Raw genomic sequence first — 6,000 nt, 5'->3', positions numbered from 1 at the left:
ACTCCAGTAGCCTGTTTGCCGTGTGGGGTGAACGGCTTTTGTCTGCTTATTTAACTCTCCCATGCACACAAAATAACCGTCTCTCTCTTTCTTTCTACCTTTCTTTGCTTCTCCTTCTGTTTCTTTTGCCCTGTTCTAGGCTTCTGGTAAGGGAGGGCACTATAAGGCGCTGGTAACCTTCAAAATAAAAACAACAGCCCCCCCCCGGGGATGTGCCCTCCCTCTTCCTGCAGTCTGCCACACCTCGCCGCGCTGCTCTCCTCCCTCTCCCCCTGCCTCTTCCAGTGCTAGGGCTGCAGTCCCTGGATTGACAGCCAGGCTTGGGAAGGTGGGTTGGCTTAGCAGACTCCGGGGAGGGGGGGGGGGGGCACACGAAAAGCTTGCAGTCCCAGCCACCGCCTGTCTGCCGCGAGGGAGGGGAGAAGTGGGCGTGGCCCTGTCTCTTTCTGACTCAGAGAGGGCTGGAGCTCCGCTTGGCTTTTTTTTTTTTGGCTCCTCCTACCCAAAGGCAAGTAGAGGAGGAATAGAGAAAAAGCCAGACAGAAATACAGACGGGGGGAATAAATATATCCTAAAAGGCAACAGAAAACCCACTGGAGCACCCCCCCCAGCATCCAGAAGAGAAAGCCGGCTTTGCCAGTCTCAACCCTCGCGCCCTAGAAACTCAAAGCCCTCCCCCCCCCCTTACTTTCCCACCCAACCCACTGCTGAGCAAAAGAAAAGCAGGTAAATATAATGCAAACCAGCTCCCACCCTTCCTTCCTTCCCCCTGTTCTCTCCGTCCTACTGTGGTGGGGGGGAGGCAAAAGCAAAGAGGGTTAGGTCAGCCACCCCACCCCCTCCCCAACCTACCCCCGACCCCTCCCCATGCTTTGGCTAGGCTCTTTGTGTGACAAGCCCGGTGGGTAGATGGGTGGGTGGGTAAGGGGGAGAGCTGAGGATCAGAGCAAGAGGGGAAGCCAGGGAAGAGGGGTGGAGTTGGGACTCCGACCGAGGAGGGAATCCAAATATCTGAGTGGGTGTGTAGTGTTCATCCACAAAATATATGCGAATGTAAACAGAGCTTATATGCACTCGGCTGCTTACGTGCGCCTGCTATAGAAATCTGTAGGTGAGCATAAATCTGCTATTTCTCCGGCATGGACCATAGCTATACGTGTGCAGTCTGTATTTTGTGAGCACCAGCGCCCAGAGACGCTGTGTATTTATAAAGTGTACGTCCAGCATAGCTGCTTGTTCTGGGTGTGCAAGGATAGATTTACGTACATGTTCCTGTTTCTGGGTGTCTGGTTGTGTTTTTATATAGTGGGACAGCAGCTGTTGGTTGCTGCTGCTGTGTTCTTCGGTGTTTTTTTTGTTTTTTCCCTTCAAATCTTTTTATCTGTTTTCACTAATTGACATATGCTTTTTTTTTTTTTACCATGTGTTGCACTGCCTTCTCTCTAGCACAGTCTAGGCACAGGCTGTGGATTCTGTACAGTGTGTGCATGCATATAAACCCTATAATATGCACGGAGGAAGGGAGAAGAAAGCCAGCCACAGGGTGTGCTACAGAGAAAGAGATGGGGGCGACAAGGCAGGAGATGAGAGAAAAGGGGCAGGGAAGAGAGAAATAAACAGGGAGAGGCAGGGAGTGTAAAAGGGCCAGATAAAGACTGAAGACCCATGGGTGGATAGTCGCGTTGTATAGGTATGTAAAGAAAAGTGATGTATGTTAAATATGCTGACATAAGCTTCTGTGACCTCTAATCTGATCCCATGGGAAGCATGCCAAGCAGCGCCTGTGTCAGAATAATCCACTATTCCATTCTACAGCGCAGACGCTGTGAGGAATGCAGCGATCAACACCTGTGATAGACTAATCCGCTATTCCATTCAACAGCGCAGACGCCGTGGGAAACGCACCAATGGGTGCCTGCAATAGAATAAGCCACTATTCAATTTTCCAACATAGAGGCCGCATGATGTGCTAATCAGTGCCTGTGATAAAATAACTCTCTGATCTATTCTACAGTGCAGACAGCGTGAAAAATGTGCGGATCCGTTAGGTGTGTGTATGTGTGGGGGGGGGATGTAATTAAGTGCTGTTTATGTGTTTTGTTTGAGACACTCTCCCTTGCAGTAGCATGGTTAGGCCACCAGGCAGCGCTGCCGGTGTAAGCAGGTGATATCAAGGCGTAATAAGTGGTCCGTGGCACCAGAATGTGCAGAGATAAATGTAGTTATTCACCCTGTCATGCGATGAGAGCGCCTCTATGGCTAACGTTTTTTTTTTTTTTATCCCTTAGTGGTATAAATAGAAGGAAACGGATGAGACTGATCCTGTATTTTTTTTTCTTCCCCCTCCCTCTCTCCTCCCCACCTGCTCCTGATGCATTCTGGCACCAGGAAGTTGCTGATCTTCCAGTGGAGGAAGCAGGCACTGCGAGACACCCCCCCCCCCCTCCCCGCAGCAAGCCTGAAAAGTGAGTTCAAAGCCTGGGAGCGACCCCCCCCCCCCAAAAAAAAATCTCTCCCCCCCCATGTGGGAACCGGCTCGCTCGGTAGCGTCGGCGGATGGGGGTTGGGGAGGGAGGGAGGGGGAGCGCAGACAGCTCAGCAGCGCCACCGATTTATTCCCCCCCACCAAAGAGATCCGAGGTTCGCCTGGAAAAGCAGGCGTTCACTCACAGGCTCCGCGCCTCTGCGCGGCGGAACCCGCTCCCGGTGAAAATTACAAGTTTTTAGGAGATCGTAGGCCGTGGTCGTTTGGACAAATGCTACAAATTGGAGAAAGTAGCCTGCAACAAGAGGGGTTGGGTATTTGGGCGGTGGGATGGGAGCAGCTTGGTTTGTGATCATGATATTATCTGGGGGGGGGGGAGCTCTGGGGAATGGCTTGGGTGGCACATTTACGGGTTTATCATCGGATTGGCTGGGCGGCAGGCAGGGGTAACGTTGTCACTCTGCTGAGTATTTTACGTGTGGTGTTCTGTGACCTGCTTTGTCATTCCCTTTTTTTTTTTTTTTTTCCCCTTCATTGGGGGAAGCAAAAGCTTGCAGGGAAATTTAAGACAAAGTTGGGTACCAGTGGGCCCTATTTATGACACAGCCCCCATTTCCACCCCCCCCCCCCCCCCCCCAAAAAAAAATGTTCTCCACTTAACACGAGTCACCCTGCTGACAGAGTACAGTCTTTGGCAGGCTCTAAAACTCGATTCTTCCTGGGACACTTCCAGTGTCTTAAATCCAAGCTGTCCAGGGACAACCGACCACCTGTGGTCACATCAAGGCTTCCAACCCTACATTTAGCAGATAGAAGCTCGTACGGTTTTTGAAGCAAGGGGAGCACAGTTTCCCCCCGACATCCTTTCCAAATCTCCAAAAGGTACCGCGTAACCCGTGTCCGAGGGTTACTGCTCCCCACCCCCCTCGGCTTTATTATCCTGTTCCTGACACTGCCCTTCGAGATCATATCCTCACGCAGGACCTCAGGCTCAGTTCAGTGACTTCACGGTGCGTGCGGCGTTCTATCCTGCACTCGGGGCTGTACGACCGGCGAAGAGGCAGCTGCAGAAGGATCACTTACATGTGCTCTTCCAAGAATGCGAGTGGGGGGAGAGATCAGCCAGGAGAACAGCTCCTCCGGCCGGTGCAGAGCTCTGCCGTCCCCGAGTCGTCGGTGCCTCTCCTCACTGTCTCCGGCGCTCGTACGCTTCGCTGCGACGTGGCGCGGTCTGAAGCCGCCCCCCCCCCTCCCCCCCCCGTTTCCGAGAGAAGAGCGGGAGGCTCAAAGGCAACAAGGCGAAGATTAGGACATCCCAAGTTATTCAGTTGGGGGTGAGGATGGGGGGTAATAAATCTCCTGAACTCAGGTGATAACATCGGCATCTGGGTAAAGTGGCACCGCACTCGTTGTCCTCCCTGCTGCTCCTGAGAACACGTGGCTGACGGACCACGCATTGATCTATTGGCCCAACGACCCGACCGACAGAAATTCGCAGGGATGAGATTTCACACTGCCCCCTTTTGTTTTTTTTTTACTATTCTGTTGTTTAAAAAGAAGATAAAATATAAACTCCATAGGGGCTTCCTCTCTCAAGTGCCATCTTGGATTCCTGACATTTTCATAAGGACTCGCTCCTTGTTGAGCATTTAAGGACTTCAGGACCCTTCCCAACAGGTGCCGAAAGGCCTAAGCCTCAGGCCTCTTCCCTCCCACCACAACTTAAGGCCTCCCTCCAAATCTTTCAGCTGCACATCCTGTGCCTTACACCAAAACTGACTCTTGGTCAAAATCCTTCACGTGTGCAAACTGCCGACTCCTGTCCCATGGATGCACCCCCTGGGAAGGAGAAATGTAACATTGCCGTGGCTTCGTTTTCTCAGTGGTTTGAAGGTTGGTATTAAACGTCTCGACCCCACCTGCCCTGGGATGAGCAGCGGGGCAGTCAGCGAGGGTTCTGTGCTGCCCTCCACCAACAAAGCCAGGCTAGGATCCAACACCCAGCTCCAAAGCTCTCAGCAAATGATTTGAATAATGCAGGGTTTTCTTCTGGTTTCCAGAGCTGCATCGCACTTGTGTGTTTAGTTTTACACATTCCGAGGGAAGGATTTATAACCACCCAGTGATCTGGAACCTAGCTATAAATCCAGTTACACCGCCATCCTAGCCAAGCCCTCGGAACAAACTGAATCACCGAGACAAAACCTAAGCAAGCTTGGACCAAGCCTGAAGAGCAGCGGTATCTGTAAGAGAAGGGGGCAGGAGGGGAATTCTAGATGTTGCAGTAATTATGGAAACCGGTATGTTCAACCGCATGGAACAGAAGGCCGAAAAAAAGGGGAGAAGACTGCCACGGAGCGATGGTGTGGCTGCATCAGGCTCCCAGGAAAAGGAGGCAAGGTGGACCACCACCTGACATGGTGGCAGAAGAGCTTTACTGCCTTCTCAGATATGACAGACTGTGCCAAGGAGGTAGAGGCGTGGGCAGAAGGAATGATCTCCTGCAGGTGGACAAGCCTGTGCAACTGATACCTGGGAGATATCCTTCGGGACAAACTGAATAGGCTAACTGGTCCTTACCTGCCAACATCTACTGTCTTACTAATTTTACTAGGGGCAAGCAAATGCAAAAAGTCATTTGCTTGCACAAATTTGGAGTAAACACATCCTTTGATCCAAGGATTTAATTTACCCCCAACTTCTGGAAGGCTGGAAAAAAAAAATCATTCAAGCAAAGCCTTGCCACAAGCTGCGCTGAAGAACTTTTGCCCCCAAGACCCAACGTTAAAGATCGAATAAAATGTCTATGGCCTTTTAAAAAAAAAAAAAATAATAAAAATGTCACCACCTCTGCAGGGATGGCCCCGGAGTCTCCAGGAATTAGAACCAACCTCTGGGATGCTGCTCCTAGTGATTCTGAAGAAACCCTTCTCTGCAATCCCCAACGAGAGAGATTCCAGTCTAGCAATATTTTCTAACTCGGTACCAGCTTTGGGGCAGCTTTTCTATATGTGCCTTACTAATCTTAGAAGCTGGCCGCTATTTGAAGTGTTGAGGTCTAAGACAGAGAAAGACAACATGGAACAAAGACACTCAATTACTGGAAACTCAACCTTTGCCAGAAAAATACTGTATTTTTTTTTCTCATTTAATGAATGGATTGAATATATCGATCAATTCATGATAGGGATACTAGTGAAGATAGCAATCAAGTCATGATCGTCATTTTTTTAAAGAAATGAATGGAATTAACATGCACAGCCATCGTTGATGTGTACCAAACGGCTAAGGAAACATGGTCGCCATTTTCTTAAAACGAAGATTCACAGAATCACTAGTGATTTTTTTTTACTTTTCTTTTCCTAATACTGTTTGGTTTATGTAAGGCACTTCATGTTTGCGCACACGTGAAAGATGACACACCCACACATGCACGTGTGCGGTAAGCTGCTGTTCACAATAAACAAATCATTGCATCATACAATTAAATCTTCAGAAACAGGTTTGGAAAGGGC

General features: G+C 50.0%; 1 protein-coding gene across 3 annotated transcripts in view; it reads left to right on the top strand.

Annotated features, from left to right (window-relative positions):
• Positions 1-507: 507 nt before the first annotated feature.
• NDRG2 (NDRG family member 2) overlaps positions 508-6,000 on the top strand; it is a 35,112-nt gene continuing 29,619 nt past the window's right edge. Inside the window, exons 1-2 of one of the 3 annotated variants that reach the window (XM_029581729.1) lie at positions 508-726; positions 2,389-2,465. The gene's annotated coding sequence lies outside the window, so the exon portion shown is untranslated. Of the gene's footprint in view, positions 727-990; positions 1,112-2,388; positions 2,466-6,000 lie in introns of those variants that run through there. The other 2 variants (XM_029581726.1, XM_029581728.1) reach the window with 2 other exon arrangements.

The sequence above is a fragment of the Rhinatrema bivittatum genome, chromosome 16 (genome assembly GCF_901001135.1).
Source record: "Rhinatrema bivittatum chromosome 16, aRhiBiv1.1, whole genome shotgun sequence".
Classification (NCBI taxonomy): Eukaryota; Metazoa; Chordata; class Amphibia; order Gymnophiona; family Rhinatrematidae; genus Rhinatrema; species Rhinatrema bivittatum.
Note: the sequence above shows the minus strand (reverse complement) of the source record. Positions and strands in the feature narration are given on the sequence as shown.